General features: G+C 32.7%; 1 long non-coding RNA gene and 1 pseudogene across 1 annotated transcript; one reads left to right on the forward strand and one right to left on the reverse strand.

The window, feature by feature from the left end:
* Nucleotides 1–2,930: 2,930 nt before the first annotated feature.
* LOC120164421 lies at nucleotides 2,931–4,748 on the reverse strand (annotated as a pseudogene).
* Nucleotides 4,749–9,790: 5,042 nt separating this feature from the next.
* On the forward strand, nucleotides 9,791–12,089 carry LOC120164425. The gene is made up of 4 exons (XR_005519735.1): nucleotides 9,791–9,841; nucleotides 10,107–10,170; nucleotides 11,064–11,220; nucleotides 12,005–12,089. It is a non-coding gene; the product is annotated as an uncharacterized LOC120164425 (long non-coding RNA).
* Nucleotides 12,090–16,537: the final 4,448 nt, after the last annotated feature.

The following is a 16,537-nucleotide window of genomic DNA, read 5'->3' on the forward strand; positions in this document are numbered from 1 at the left end:
TCAAACATGTACGAAACCACCGCCGGAGACTAGCTTACTGCAAAACGATGTCTTGGAAGTTAATAGCATCTAAAACTTCAACAAAAGAGGTGGAGTAACACAAAAATTAGACCAAAGGAAAAGTAGTGTGAACAAGTAGGTTATTTGGGCGGCTAGAAATCCGTAATGCGGCCGAAGATGTGATGTTTATTCCTACCAAAGAGTCTAAATTTATAATTTCTTCATACTATATTAGCAAACCCTGTTATTGTCGCTCACCTACTCTCTCTCTCTATGTTTACTGTTTGTTAGTATAGCTCGAAGATTGATAGGGAGACCAAATGCTTTTCTGGGTTGAAAAATCGACTATTAAATGACTTCAACTACTGCTTAGAAACTTAAAAGGACAACATCACGTCATTGTTTGCGCATTCTCCTTCCAAAACATCTTAAGCGATCGTGTAATTACCATTTGTACTTCAAATTTTTTTCTTGCAATTCCATCAATGTGTCTTTTCTTGACTAGCTTTTGAAAGTGTCAAACACGAACTCGTGCTTTGAATTGGACGTCTTAAGCTTAAAAATATTTCTCAAGCATAAATTTTTTTAAATAATATCAAAATTTCAACCGTTTGATATTGTACGTTCATATTATTATTATTTTTTGTGCTTGAACTGAATAACGATATTACTTCTTTCCAGCCTCACGTGCGTTTGTGTGACACCTATCTCACGTAAATATCACCACTTAATTGTTTCTTAGGGTTAGTGGGAGACTTGGTTTGTTTAATATATATGTTTTTATGATTAGGGTATCATCAACGTGTTTTGTTAGTGTATAATTTAATCCAATATTTTGGAGAATGTATTTTCAGTCTTAAAGTACAAAGAGTGGGTAGTTTGCTAATGCATTGAGAAAAACGCCTATGGATTAATTAATTAATTAGTACATTATAATATTGTTGAGTCCAGAGGAGTTTACGGGGTTGACTTGGAGTCCTGGGGTTCTCGTTTTGGTTATCTAGGTTATGTAATAGAAAAGGTGTAACATCTCAAATTCTGAAATAGTGGTTTTGGGTCGGTTTTTAGATTTTTGGTAAAAATAATAATTTGGTATTTTTGAAATAATAAATAATTTTGAAGTGGTTGAATTGGTTTAACTGCTTTGAAGTTATTAATTTTTATTTTTGGAAATTAGTATTTTAATTGTAATGGTGACTAAATTGATTAATTTTAAAGTTGTGATTTTAGAGACTAAAATGTAAAGATCGCAAAATTGAAATCTATGAAGCCTATTTTACCAAGGGTTATGATTAGTGTTTTTCCTTCTAAACTAACCGTTGTTGGAAGTCTTGACGATTGTCGGAGTCGGAGCAACCGTTGTTGCTACCCACTTTCTGAACACATTTATGAATGTAACGATTTCATTCGTTTTGAATTTTGAGATTTTTCGAATCCGTTTTTACGGATAACGAAATGTAACGAATGTGTGCACGTTAGAGGACACAAGTTCGATTCCCTTAACAAAAATCTTCAAATAGTTTTCAATATATCTCAAAACACGACTAAAATAAAGATAGATCATGTAACAATGAATCAGCGACAAGTAAAATGATTTAAGAATATCTCGAAACATGAAAGAAATAGAGCTTGACCGCGATCAGCACCGTCGGCTTGCCACTATCTAGTCATGGGGATGCACATGTTTTATCATGAATATTTATTGCTACCAACATACATACAAGCAATTATTGTATTACACTATCAGTTACGGATGGACCTAGACGGTACGGATGGGGGCGATCGCCCCCATAAAAATCTTAAATTATCATATATTTTAATTTTTATGTATTTTCTATTAAAAAAAATTATCCCCTAAAATTTTATAAATTCAAGAAGTTTACCCTCTAACGTAAAATCATAGATTCGTCTTGCTACTTGCCCCCCACAACCCACAAGCAAGGGTTGAAATAAAAACAATTTATGTGAAGCAGCCCCCACAGTATCAAATTATTATCTTCTTACCGTTATGCTTACAGAAAAGCTGTAGAATATATATTATTTTTGAAACACCAGATTTATTATTTGATTAATTCATATTTATTTAATATCATCATTAGAACACTACAGCAGCTCTGTGACCACGTGAATTTCACATTTCCCTTCAGAACATATACCACAAAGCCCGAGTCGACAACAGTGAGCCGACCATTGTAACCCATAACTCGGATTCTTCTTCCTGCTGTCCTTATTTGGCATGTTGCTTGCTAAAACCCTCTCCATCTGTAATTTCAATTATATAATGTAACACACACACTTAGTAACCAAAGTCAATGGAGGAAGATAAATTATACAAAATTAATACAGAACAAGTCCAAAAAAGTTGGAATTCCACTATGTAAATCTAGAGATTCTTAATGAAATGATCGAAATGTTGTAATTAAAAAAATGACCATATAGAAATTATAGCCAATGGCCCTTGTTTGTATGCAGAGGAAAATGACCCACACCTGCTTTCTTGACAGCTGCCTCTGCTGAAAACATATAAATAAATGGTAGAGTTGTAGGGACAAGTGCCAAGGCCATATAAGGCATCAGACAAAATAGTACCGTTGGATTTGAAAGTAAATGACTCATTGGTTGTAGGGAGATAGAGACCTATATAGACATAACATTAATATATTAGGCATTGACAAGCAGAAATGCAGATCAGACTGTGATGCATTTGAAGGTTTGATCACACCCCAAATGTCAAATGAAGTAGCAATCTTCTACCATGCTGATTATGGAAGTACAATGATAGAATATTGACAACGGCTATGTATATATCATACATTGACAAAAGCTACAGAAAAGGGTTAAAAGAAAAGGCAAAATGGGATTGAAGAACAAAAGAGTAACTAACTACCAAAGCTCTTACATCTCTCTATTGGATGGAAATCTCAATGGCTAATTCATATTTGGGTCAAAAGGGTAAGTTCTTTGAAGTTGAGCTTGTTGTGAGGGACTTGAGATGTTCTGATGGAACAAAGTCTTGTGGCAAATTGGCTCTATTGACAATTCTCTTCATATTATTCTGCAAACTTTGTTGGACCATTTGTTTAACAGCTTTCTTCTCCTCACTCATCACCCTTCTTCAAACGCAAAGCACTCTTTTCCGTATTGATTCGTCGATGACGACGAATACCCGTAAATAGGAGCGGACACAGCTGCACTTGAATTCCAGCTGAAATTATCCGAAACTTGCTTCCTTTTATCCACTCTCAAAACCTCTAGAATCCTGGAAGCTCTCTTTTTTGCTAACGTGCTACCTAAAAGTGTAAGTTCAAGTAATGATGACACAATGCCTGCTTCAATCATGGTCTGTCTGTCTCCATATGCTTTATGTGCCATTACCATGAGAACGTATGATGCTTTTTCTGGACACCCTGGGGAGTCGGTCCAATTCAGCACATCAACCAAAATTGGGAATGCTTCTGGGGCAACACTAATGCTTTTTCTACCTTCTGGAGTGGACACCACATTGCTAAATATCGCAACTATTCTTTCACTAACTTCCATGTCCCCCAAGGTATTCATTAGAAAGGGTATCAAATCAGCTTCCAAAATAAAGGAAATGTTTGATGGGGAGATTGATAGATTGTAAAGTGCTATAAGAGCATCATGTCTTGCTTGAGACCCAGTTCTCTTATCCAAAATCTTAAGGGTTCTTAACAAGAAAGGGATAGCCCCTGAAGATCCAACGATAGGCTTATTCGAATCCAAGGCGCTTAGGCCAAGGAAATTTATTATTATGCCATCTGAGATTGATTGACTTGGCTTGTTAGGGGGTTCAATAAGCTTTAGCATCTTATGCACTGCCCCTGCTTTAACAATGGCTGCTTTGTTCCTACAATGAAAAGGGGGTTTCAAAGAATAGATCGACAACATCAGTAATGTTAGAAGAAAATAAAAACATTTTTTTTAAAACACGCACACACAAAAGAGATTACTTAGTTTAAAAGAGGGAAATTTGAGAAACTCACGGGTCATTTCCGATTCCTATATTAAGCAAAGCATAAAGAGCAGCGACCTGTGAATCAGAATCCTCAAAATCAAGCATCGCAACCAATGGGGGAATAGTTCCTAGCATAGCCAATGTTACTCTGGTTTCTGGATCTTCTTTAGTGAGCAACCTTACTCTACTGGCAGCTACTCTCTTGTTTTCTTCGTTTTCCACTTGCAAATCCTTAACCAATCGCTTCAACTCCTCCAAAGCTTGAACCTTCTTCGTGGTCTCAGCATCGCTTTTGGCTTCAGCTAAGTTCAAGAGATCAACGAGCTTCTCGGGTTTAACATTGTTGACAGCTTTTTTCACTACTTTGAAATCTGTGTTTTTGGGTTCGTTGTATTCTTTCAAGACCGACCTTATTGTGATGGTGGTAGGAGGAGACTTAGGCTTAGGCTGAGGGGCGGCCTCATTGAGCATTTCCTGCATGAGCTGATGACGATGGCGAGAACTGGCGCCACATCTTACAGCGTTCAAGATTTTCCTACGGAGCGAAGAGTCGGAGAAGGCATTACATAGTCGGAAGTGGGTAACAGCAGAGGTGGTGGAATGACGGTCGAGGACTAAGGATCCGATGTCGTTTCGGTGATACTTGGCCATTCTTTCAGTGAAGGAAGAGAGAGAGAGAGAGAGATGGAAATTTCACATTAGCAAAAGAGCAAAGAATGAAGCATTGGCTTTGAGAGAAGAAAGAGTTTATTCTTCTTATTTAGATTCATTACTAATAATTTATTCACTTCTTTCTAGAGAAGAAGTGAGGTGAGAGGAGTCGAGAATTCAGACTGATCAAGTGGATGAATTTTATTTATTTATCTGATAAATTACCCTACTAGTTCTTCGACTATTCATTTCCTTTTTACTTAGTTCTAGTTGAGTGCATATAGAATAGGAAAATATAGGCTAAGAGACAGAATTAGAATCAAATATTATGAGAGATAATGTACATAAATTTAAATAATAAGCACAAACCAAGCGAATTTGATAGTAAAAATATTATAGTTAATTTAAGAAGTGTTAAATTCGGGCACCAAGAATGTAAGAAGTATTAACGTTTAATGTCAAATAATTGAGAGTTAATTTAAAGGTATAAATAAAATGCCTAAATCCATCCTATGCCGAAACTTCAAGGTAATCGATAATGAGTAAGAAGGTGGGTAGGAAGGAGTGGCTTATAAGAGACACAAAATGAAGTAATCAATAATGGGTAAGATGGTGTGGCTTATAAGAGACACAAAATATAGGCGGATTAAAGTTAGAATAATTACATACAAGTGAAAACAGGGCTTTGTTTTTCACTTTTGTTTTTCTTTTTTGGTTACAAACATGAACCGAGAGTTAGAGATGGGCAACGTGCAAAAGGACACTTCGATTTGTGATCAACGATAACAGGCAACGTCACGGCCAGTAATGTCCTCTCGTCTCATCTCACCCGTTGAATAAGCTTCCTCTAGGTTCCACTTTAAGGAAGCACCAAGGTGCCCCACAACTTGTGATCACCCTAGCGAATGATTGATCGATTATGTATGTTCACTACGGGAAGGGCTGGAAACATACGTACACTAAATAATAGGTTTATGAAAGATTTTCTTACGTGTTTTCATCTGGGTCGATCTAGGTATATGTTTTTTATATACATTTTGTTAACAGATTTAACTGTAAAATATTATGTAGTCTAAATTGTTACGAGAAGATGGTGAACCCATAAGTCGAGGAAGAAACAAGAAAACGGAATGATGGTGGCATTGGGCCCAACATGTTCCTACAAGACACGTACAATTCAAATGAACTTTTAAAAATAAACTTTAATTATATATATATATATATATCCAAATATTTATCCCTTCAAACTAACTTTAAATAAATTATTTTTGTATGTGGATTGTATATTTTGAACTTAAAATAAATTATTTATCCATATATGTATTTCCAATGCCCCATAATCAAACATAAAACAAAAGGAAAAAGCATTTGCAATAATTAGAAGGCTTCAACTATAGAAATCAATTAAGCAATATTTTCTTGTGCAAATCAGTAAGCTTTAAAGAACTTTCTCTAATAACTTCCAACCTAAGTCAAGATCATAAAAGAACACTGGTGGCCTTCCCAAGGCCAAGGATACCTTTTATGTAGAACTTAGAAAGGGAAAACAAAAGGAAAAAAAAGGGACAAAAGTTAATGGTACCTTTTATACAATTCCCCAAAGGTTCCACCCCAAAGACGTTTCCTAAACAAGCCTTCAGCACACTGGTGACCTTCCCATAGCTCGAGCCCACCGGTCACAATCCCAGGGACAAACACCACGGGATGATTCACCGTCAAGCCCTCTTTCCTCAACTTAACACCCGGTGGGTCGGTCAACGGCCCATTTATCTCCTCCGTCACGTATTGAGGGATCGAAGCGGGCATTGTGTTGTACAACAATAACAAGAGCCACCACATTGAACACACAAAACCAATGAACCAACAACAACTGTCCCAGAATGACCATTTCTGAGAAGTATTCCTCTCTTTCCTGGGACTCGAGAACAATCCTTTCTTCTCGTCCTCGTCTTCGATTCTGGATCCTACAAAGTTCGAGGACATTGACGAATCCGTTCCTTTCCTCCGTCGCCGCAAAAACGACATTGTATTTAAAATTCCAAAGAGATAAAATACTACTATTATCAATAAATTCTATGTAGTTTGGCTAATAATGATCCTGATTCGGAACCTCCCTCCTTAAAAATGATCCTTTTTATTCTCCTCCCAAGTTGACACCGGCGATGGTAAAGATAACAACAGCCGTCGACGGAGTTACAAGTGGAAGCACGTGATTGGATATTGTTTATAAGGTTCCACTAAACACTTTTTTTTATTACTCCCATATTCCTCCAACTGCGGGTCCCAATCTTAATTTTATTTTTTCTGCTAGCGGTATCGGGAGCCGCTTGATTGACGATTGATCCCACAGATGTCAGACGATCGAACGGCGGTGTGAAGGTGGCGACACAAACCGGTGGATTTCAACGGTGATTTGTTAATGGTGATTTGTTTTCCAGCTCGTGAAGAGGCGAATTTGGAATGATGCTGGTTTGTAGATAAACATGAATTAGTACAAATATTTTCAACTTTCGTTGTTGTCCCTCCTTTGACCGATTGACAAATTGTTTATAAATTAAAGAATTTTATTACAGAGATTTTGATAATATTAATACGCAATTAGGGACGGACTTAGACGATGTAGATGAGGCGATCATCTTTTAAATTTTAAAATTATCGTATATTTTAGATTTTATTTATTTTTTTATTAAAAAATTATTTTCGACTCTTAAAATTTTATAAATTTAAATATATATCTTAATATATGTATATCATGTACACAACGATGTTTGATTGAAACTACCCTCAACACCACCAAGGCACGAGTTTCATGAGAATTATTAAACTATTCATTTGTTTATCAATGCATTAGGATCAATAATTGTAACGAAACAAATTATTGGTCTAAATCTTTATTAGTTTCTTTATCATGAATAAATCGTGGGTTTAATTCACATATTATAATTAAATTAATCTTATTTATTTATTCTAAATTCTAAAATTCAATAGAATGATATAGTGATAATATAAATTATGGGTTTATTTCATGTATTATAAATTGCAAAACACTCCTTTAAAAATTATTTTATGTAATATAACTACAACCGTATACAATATGACACATGTATGTATACACGTATATGTATATGTATAAAACACTCCTTTATCCCTGCTGTGCTTCTTGTTTCTCGAGTTGCATGGTGCCTGTGGCTTAATGTGCTTAGTTTTGTTGTTTTGTACTGTTTTTTTTTTTCAGATTTTGTATTTTGTTGAGAAATGAATAAGGTTTATTACAAAATAAGCGTCCAAACTATAATATTTTTATAAAATGTGTCTAAACTATTTTTTTGAATGCTCCCGGTGTCCAACGCTACCACTTTAGGTGCTCGGGCAGTGAACGACGTTTATTTCTTCTGTCAAGTGACACATGTCACAATCTAATAATTTTGAAATTTATTTTTAAAAAATATTAACATATTTATAAAAAAAATCATAATTTCTCTTAAATTATAAAGAAGCCCCAGATCTCTAAAAACCCCAAATCCTAATCTTAGTCTATCGCCACCGATATAGTCCCTGTCACATTCTCAATCATGTGTTGTCGTAGTTACCACCGATTGACCGTCGGAATCGTGTGGGATCACAATTTTCATCCAAGGGTTTGTGAGGTATAAAACGTCGATTCGTCGTCGACAAAAAAATATTAAAATATTTTTGACAAATTTTTTTTTATTAAATAATATTTAAAATCATATATTAAAGTTTTTGTATTAATTTTTTTTTCAAAATAACTTTAAAATCAAAATGAAAAAGAAGAAATGAAATTAATCAAACTGAATTCATAGATAATCGATTAAAATATTAAATTTTATTCATAAATAAAAGAGATAATTTTGAAAAAAAAATAAATCAAATAAAAAATATTTTGAATTTCAAATTTTACGCTCCCTTTGCAACGACTATTTTTTTTTTTGGCTCTATCTTAGGTAAATAAATAAAAATTTGACTATTTATTCCCGCAATCCCGCCCATCCCAGGTAAAATTACTTCCGTTTTCAAACCCTAACATTTCTCTCACCCGCTATCATATCCTCTCTTTGTTCCTTCTCAAACTTCCAATTACACTCTCGAACGACAAGCATCTCGTTGCTATATCTTCAGTTGGCCTTTCGTATTTTTTACGGTTTCTACTGCTTATGGTTTAGTTATTTTGATTTGTTCTTGATTACTTTTTATTTTCAGCGACAAGAAGATGAAGAAAAGTGTTTGATTTTGTTGTGATTTTACTTCTCGATTTGTTAATAGAGTCCCAATCCCTTGATTTTCTCAGATGATTTTATCGTTGATGGTTTTAAATGGTACACTGCTCATTCCTTTTTTATAGTACTTACACTTTCCCCCTTGATTTTCTGTTTTGGCGATGATAGTTTAGTCTTTATACTATTGGTTTTGAATTTCATACAGGTAACAACGTGGATCAGTTGTCATACTCTTGGTTTTGAATTTCATACAGGTAACAACGTGGATCATTTGTCTATGTATTTGGATGTTGCCGACCCAGAAAGTTTACCCTGCTGGAGTGGATATGCACAGTTCACTTTGACAGTAAATAATCAACTTCAATCAGAAAAGGTATCATCGTTTACCTTGCTGTCTATGCACTTACTGTTCAAGGTATCATCGTTTATGATGCTATATTTCTCAATCTGGATTTCTTGATACTATCATTAATAATGCTATATCAGTATTTCTTTTTCCTTGTAATTTTTTTTTGAAAGTTATTTCAAGGTACTTATATGAACCTTAATTTTTCTTCAGTTTGTCCAGAATCAAGGCATCCTTAATATATCAATGTAAATTTCAAGAACCATATTGAGGCAAGTTGCTTGCTTGGTTAATTGCTGATTCTATCATATTAGATATGAGAGTAATCTACTTTTACTGTCTGTCATCAGAATCAGTATTGCCTATGTTTTCTTTCTCTATACTTTACCTATAAATATGTCTTCTTTTCTCTCTGAATTTGCAGGTATGTTGGAGATTCTGATGGCAACATCAAGGTTTTTAAGATTGAACAAGAAGTACGTCATGTTATACAAATGAAATACACTATACCTTTCTCAACTTCTTATGGTAAGTCAGCTCACGGACAGCGATCAATGTGTGTACACAGCACCGCTTGAACTTCCCTCTTTCAGTGATATGAAGGATTCTGATGATGAAGGGTTTTCTAATGTAAGTTTTCTCTTGCTTTCGGCAATGCTAGCTAAGTGCATTTAGTAAAATTTTCTGCTCAAGTATCCAAAACAATTTGTATAAATAATATATGAATCTTCCTTCCTTTTAATGGCAACTGAACTCTGTGATGGTCATCATCTAGTAATGGTCTGAAACATTTTACTTTGTCTTTATAAAATCATATAGGAGGAGATGCTCTGTTTTTTATCCTATTATTATTTAAATGCTATTACTATTGGAATGTTGTGAATTTGAATTGTAGTGTCTTAATGGTTGGATCCCATGTCAGAGATGCAACCTTTTCGGTGTTGAAAGATGTAGCAAAGGTAATATTCACTCATTGTCTTTTAATCTCTTTAATTCCAAAAAATTTATCCTTATATAAATAAAGATTGGATGCTCGAGTTTATTATGTGTTTTACATATATATTTTTAATTAAATAGACTACCATTGACTTTCTTGCCAAAAGAGTTAAATCTATAAATCATATACGTGGTTTAAGGGGTGATTTTCCCCGGAACAAACAAATTCCATATGACAACCTTTTTGTTGTCAGGATCTTAGGTTTTGCATAGTTTTCTCTGTAATTTAAACTTTCTATGAAATTAATTCCGTGGATGCGTATTTAATGTTAACCTATTGGGTTTTGGGTGAATAATTGGAAAAAGTTATTATGTAAGTTGAGAGTGGATGATTTGGGTTGTGATAATCGTATGTGTGAAATTAGGCACATCATGTTTATGCATGGAATAAAATGTATGTTTATGAACATAAGTTTTTGATGCTAACGAATTGTTAATTTAAGGCATCATATTTGTTAAACTTTGGGAAGTTTGTTGCATGCTAAGTAGTTTCAGACTGAGAACTATTGTGTCTACTCCAATGAAAAATGGTACATCGTAAATGTAGTTTTGATGTTTATTGCATCTCCACTTTTAGGTTGGGATTTCTTTGCCTATTTCTAAGTGATTTTTAGGTTGGATGCTTAGCAAGGCCTTAGTGATATGCTTGTTGTTTGTCACATTTTTATTCTCCTGGTTTGGCAATTTTCAAGATAAATCCATGTGGCTGAACTTGAAATCTTCTGATACAAAACACATACTCTGTGAATGTATTGAATGATTTATTTATATCTGACATTGAAGATTTAATGGGTTCATTCTCATTTTCTGTATCGTTAGGTTTATTTATTTCACTTAAAGTTTAGAGTGTATGCAGAAATCCTGAGGTGAGGAGACATTACGAGCACACTCTAGCAATGCTCAAGGAAGAGAAGAAAGAACTAGAATCACCATTCCACAATGAGAAATTGTTGTCTGCCCAGTTAAAGCAAGAACTAGCATATGCAAAGGCTTAAAACAAAAACCTGTACGAGGTATAGTTTTATTAATTTATTTTAAAATTAAATTATTTATAAATTATAAATTATAAAATATCATAAGATTATATTAATTGAAATTATGTTAATATATTCTTAAATTAAATTTTTCTAATATTATTTAAAATATTTTTATATAATTTATATATAAATTAATTAATTTATATAATTTATGAATATATTAAGGATTAGGATTCATTTACACTGCGCAAAACTCTTTTAGTTTTACACTTTTTTAGTGCCATTGGATTTAGAGAAATCAAAGGTTGAGACTAACTCGTTTTTTTAGTGAATATCTGTTCATTTTCCACGGTTAATCTCATTCTTTAATTTCTTTCATCCAATGGTCCTAAAATGGTGTAAAACTAAAAGATTTTTACATAGTGTAATTAGATCTTGCCCCATATAATAATATTATTTAAATTATAAATTTAAAATTATATTAATAAATTCTTAAATTAAATTAAATTTAAATTATTATAATATTAATTAAAACACACTCTAGAAATCCAAAGGTGAGGAGACTGGCGAGCACACTCTTCTAGCAATGCTCAAGGCAGAGAAAGAAGAACTAGAATCACCCTTCCACAATGAGAAATTGTTGTATGTCCAGTTAAAGCAAAAACTAGCATATGTAGCATAGGCTTAAAGAAGACATGCACAAGGTATAGCTTTTTTAGATGTATTATGATGGGCCACATAGTTCTTCGACTGTTTTAATTGTATAAGTTTGGAAAAGTAGCTTAGAAAATTTACTTACTAAATTCCTTTTGCATCTTAGGAGCTCCAATCCGTATGCGATCAACTTGTCTTGAGCAGTGAAGATGTTTCAAATTAGAGATATACTTGAAACAAGAGAACAATGGTACGTTGCTTATAATGTTTTGATTTGTTTCCCTTACTGATTGGTTTTTCAAACTCTGATTTATTAATTTATTCTTAAATAAAATTATTTATATAATTTATTAATATAATAATAATAATATTTAAATTATAAATTATAAAATATCATAAGAATACATTAATTTAAATTATATTAATATATTCTTAAATGAAATTAATTTAAATTATCATTGTTTCATTTGGATAATGATTATCATTGTTTGATTTGGATAATTTATTCTTAAATTAAATTATATAATTCAAACTCGGATTATTAATGTTTGATTTGGATAATGATTATCATTGTTTGATTTGAATTATGATGTGAATTGTGAATTTATATATTTTAAAGACATGATGTGTTAGATGATGTGAATTATGATGTGATTTGTATAATGTTTGATTCAATGTGTCTCTCTATAGGGTGCAATATTTTTTTTGTTAGTTATCTGATTGATTGACATTTTCTTTGTTTATTGTGAGCATAATTGTTTTGAGATTATTGATTGTATGGTATTTTGTTTGGAAAATGTCTTGTGAAATGTTGATATATCGAACTTAGAAATTAGGCAATGTATTTGGATTATTTATATATGTTATATTCTTACATTCGGATAAATTTAGAATTCTGATGATATATGTTGTCAAGTTATATAAGGATGTCACTTTGGATTCAGTGGCTTCAGCCTTTGTGGCAGACCCAACTTCGGATGATTTGTAAGGTGTACCGGTGCATGATTATTTGCATAATATTCGAACAATGGTTATTATTGCTTGTTTTAGATTATTATTATTATTATTATTTGTTGTTTGAAAAATGTTATGTGAAATATGTTGATATATCAGATTTAGAATTTATGCGATGCATTTAGATTATTTGTATATGTAATATTTACAACGGTGTGTAAGGCGTATGGGTGCATTATTATTTACATAATATTCAGACTGTGATTATCATTGTTTGATTCGATCTATGATGTGAATTGTGACTTTATGCACTTTAAAGCCACCGTGTGAATCTTTTTGTCAAGGTGTGTCACTATAGGATGTTATACTTTGTTTGTGAGGGTTCTGATCGACTTACATTTTCACTGTTTATTACGATAATGATTGTTTTACGATTATTTGTTGTCTGGTATTTTGTTTGAAAAATGCTACGTGAAATAAATGATATATCAGACTTAGAATTTATGTGATGTATTCAGATTATTTGTATAGGTAATATGCTTACACTCTGATGAAATTTGTTATAATTTTTTATTGGGTTGAGATTGATAAGGGAAGTTTCATGTATTTATTCGATGGGGTGAAATTCACTTCGAATTCAGGGGTTTATGCTTTTGTAGCAAATCGTACTTCAGATGGTCTATTGGAGTTAGAGTGGTTCTGAAAACTTACTTTTCGAACGATGCGTAAGTCGTATGGGTGCATGATCATTTGCATAATATTAGGACTGATTAATGTTTGACTTGGATTATAATTATTATTGGTTGATATGGACTATGATATGAATTGTGATTTTATGCTTTTTAAAGATATTGTGCAAATCGTTGGTCGTTGTTATAATATTTTTTCACGGTGTATCTCTCTAGGGTGTTGTATTTTGTTTCTGAGTTATGTAATTGACTGACATTTTTTTTTGTTTTTTATGAGCATGATTGTTTTTTTTTGTTTGGAAAATGTTGGGTGAAATATTTTTATATTTCAGACATAGAATTTATGCGGTGCATTTGTATTATTTGTATATGTAATATTCTTCCATTTAGATGAAATATGTTATCAATTTATATTGGGTTGGGATTGATACGGAAGTTTTAGTGTATTCACTCCATAGGGTGAATGTAACTTTAGATTCAGGGGCATATGCCTTTTTGGTGGACCACACTTCGGATGGTGTGTTATAATTAGAGTGGTTCTCAGACTTTACTCTTTGAACAATAAGTTGTATGTGTGTATGATCGTTTGCATAGTATTCAGACTCTGATTATTAATGTTTAATTTGGAATATGTTTTTTATTGTTGTTTCGGCCTATGATGTGAATTGTGATTTTACACTTCAAAGATTGGGAATTGTTGGTCGCTGCTAGAATATTTTGTCAAGGTGTGTATTTATAGGGTGTTATATTTTGTTTGTGAGTTATCTGATTAATTAATTTTTTTTATTTATTGCGTGCATGAATATTTTACGATTAATGATTATTTGATATTTTGTTCAGAAAATGCTGTGTGAAATATGTTGATATATCGGACTTGGAATTTATGCGATGCATTTGAATTACTTTTATATTTAATTTTTTTACATTTGGATCAGATTAGTGTTCGAGTGAAATATCTTATCATGTTATATTGAGTCTTGATTGATAGTTCAATGTATTCACTCGACATAATGAATATCACTTAAAATTCAATGGCCTTTTCCTTTGTGTCAAGCCCCACTTTGAATGGTCTGTAAGGTGATGGGTCTATGAGTATTTGCATAATATTTTGAATATGATTATCGTTGTTTGATTTTGTCAAGGTGTGTTCCTATAGGGTGTTATATTTGGTTTGTGAGTTTTTTTTTGATTGGGTGTCATTTTCTTTGTTTATTTCGAGATTTATTGTTTTGCGAATATTCGTTGTCTGGTATTCTGCTTGAAAAACGTTATTTAAATATGTAGATATATTGCACTCAGAATTTATGCGATGCATTCGAATTATTTGTATATATAATATTCTTACATTTGTATCTGATAAGAATTTGAATGAAATGTATTATCATGTTATATAAGGTTTGGATTGATAAGAGAAGTTCAGTGAATTCATATGACGGGGTAAATGTCACTTAGAATTTCGAAATTAATGGTATATGTTTTTGTGATGGACCCCATGGGATTTCCAAAATGTCTGATAGTAAATCAAATTTTTTGGTCCCATCCCCCTACGGGATTTCTAAAGCTAAACGTGGATGCTGCTATTAATGGTGATTGGAAGGCTTGCGATTTAGGCGGGATTTTAAGAGACGAGTGTTTCACAGTGTTAGGATCTTTTCAAGAAGCTGCTGGTCTGGGTCATTCTTTAATGGAATTTAAGGCCATTAAACATGGTTTAATTTTCTTTGAATCTTCTAGCTGGTGCTCTAAGAGACGGTTGATTATTGAGAGTGATAGTAAGTTGTCTGTGGAGTGGATTAAGAAATTGCAGATAAGATAAGGAACTTGGAGGGCGTTATTCGTTGGATAGCTAGGCTAGCAAACTTAGAGGCAGACATTTTGGCAAAGTCTAAAATTGGCTAAGATAGGGAGTTTTGGTCAGGTTTTGCTTTTTTTTATTTTTTTTGGTATTATCTATTGTACGGGGGGTAAGTTTGGTTTTAGCAAAATCCCAAATACATTGTGATGAATGTAGATGCGGCCATGTTTCTTGATTTTTTTAGGTTTTTTTATAAAAATTTGATTTATTTTCTGATTATATATTTGGGATTTTGTTTTTTTACCTAAATCTAATAAACTGTTTACATTTTGGGTTTTCTTTTCTGATTACATGCTAGTGTTGTTTTATTTGTAAAGGTTTGTCGGTTCTACATGTGACCAATTCATTTTCATGTATGCCTGGTTTGGTTTCTCTTTTTATGTTTTTCTATGTTTTTGCTTTCTAAGAAAAATTATTAGAAATAAAATTTAGGACATTGTATTTTTATATTATTTGTTTGTAAAAGTAGTTTCTATATATATGTCTACTTTTACAAACAAATATGTCTTCTTGCTCTATACTTTACCTATAAATATGTCTTATTATTTTCTCTCTTTCATATGGGAATTAATTTTTTAAGGAAATTGTAAAGTAGGTTTGGGACTCGGAAAAGAGGCTCTTGTCTCATGTATATGTCTTTAAAGAAGAAATTACTTCTTTTGTAGTTATGCAAACTAGTCCCGACATGCAAGTCTAGCTTCGGTTCTTTGCTCTACTGTAGGATATTTCACCTTTCAAGAGAGCACATGCGACAATTGAATTTTTAATATCGAATTAATTTCTAAATTTGCAGGTATGTTGATGATTCTGATGGCAACATCAAGAGTTTTAAGATTTAACCAGAAATACGTCATGTTATAGAAATGAAATACACTATACCTTTCTTAGCTTCCCATGGTAAGTAGACGTACATATCAGCTTAAGATTTGAAGTGTGTTAAGCATTATCGTGCATCGTAATCTTTTAACAAATAAACTTGACAAGGCTCAAGCCTTACACCTTTGGGACGTTCTTCTTTACTCTCTAGTCTAGGCTTGATGACAGTGACATCATTATGCTCTCCTTGCCTACAAAATCCTCTTAAATGAATAAAGGATGCTACATGATTCATTTGGAGTTTCCTAATGGCTCCTTTGAAACCTACAATGCCAAACTTCAGAGTTGACTGTTTATTTGAAAAACAGAAAGCTCTATGACCTTA

The sequence above is a fragment of the Hibiscus syriacus genome, unplaced genomic scaffold (assembly GCF_006381635.1).
Source record: "Hibiscus syriacus cultivar Baekdansim isolate YM2019G1 unplaced genomic scaffold, ASM638163v2 tig00111522_pilon, whole genome shotgun sequence".
Classification (NCBI taxonomy): Eukaryota; Viridiplantae; Streptophyta; class Magnoliopsida; order Malvales; family Malvaceae; genus Hibiscus; species Hibiscus syriacus.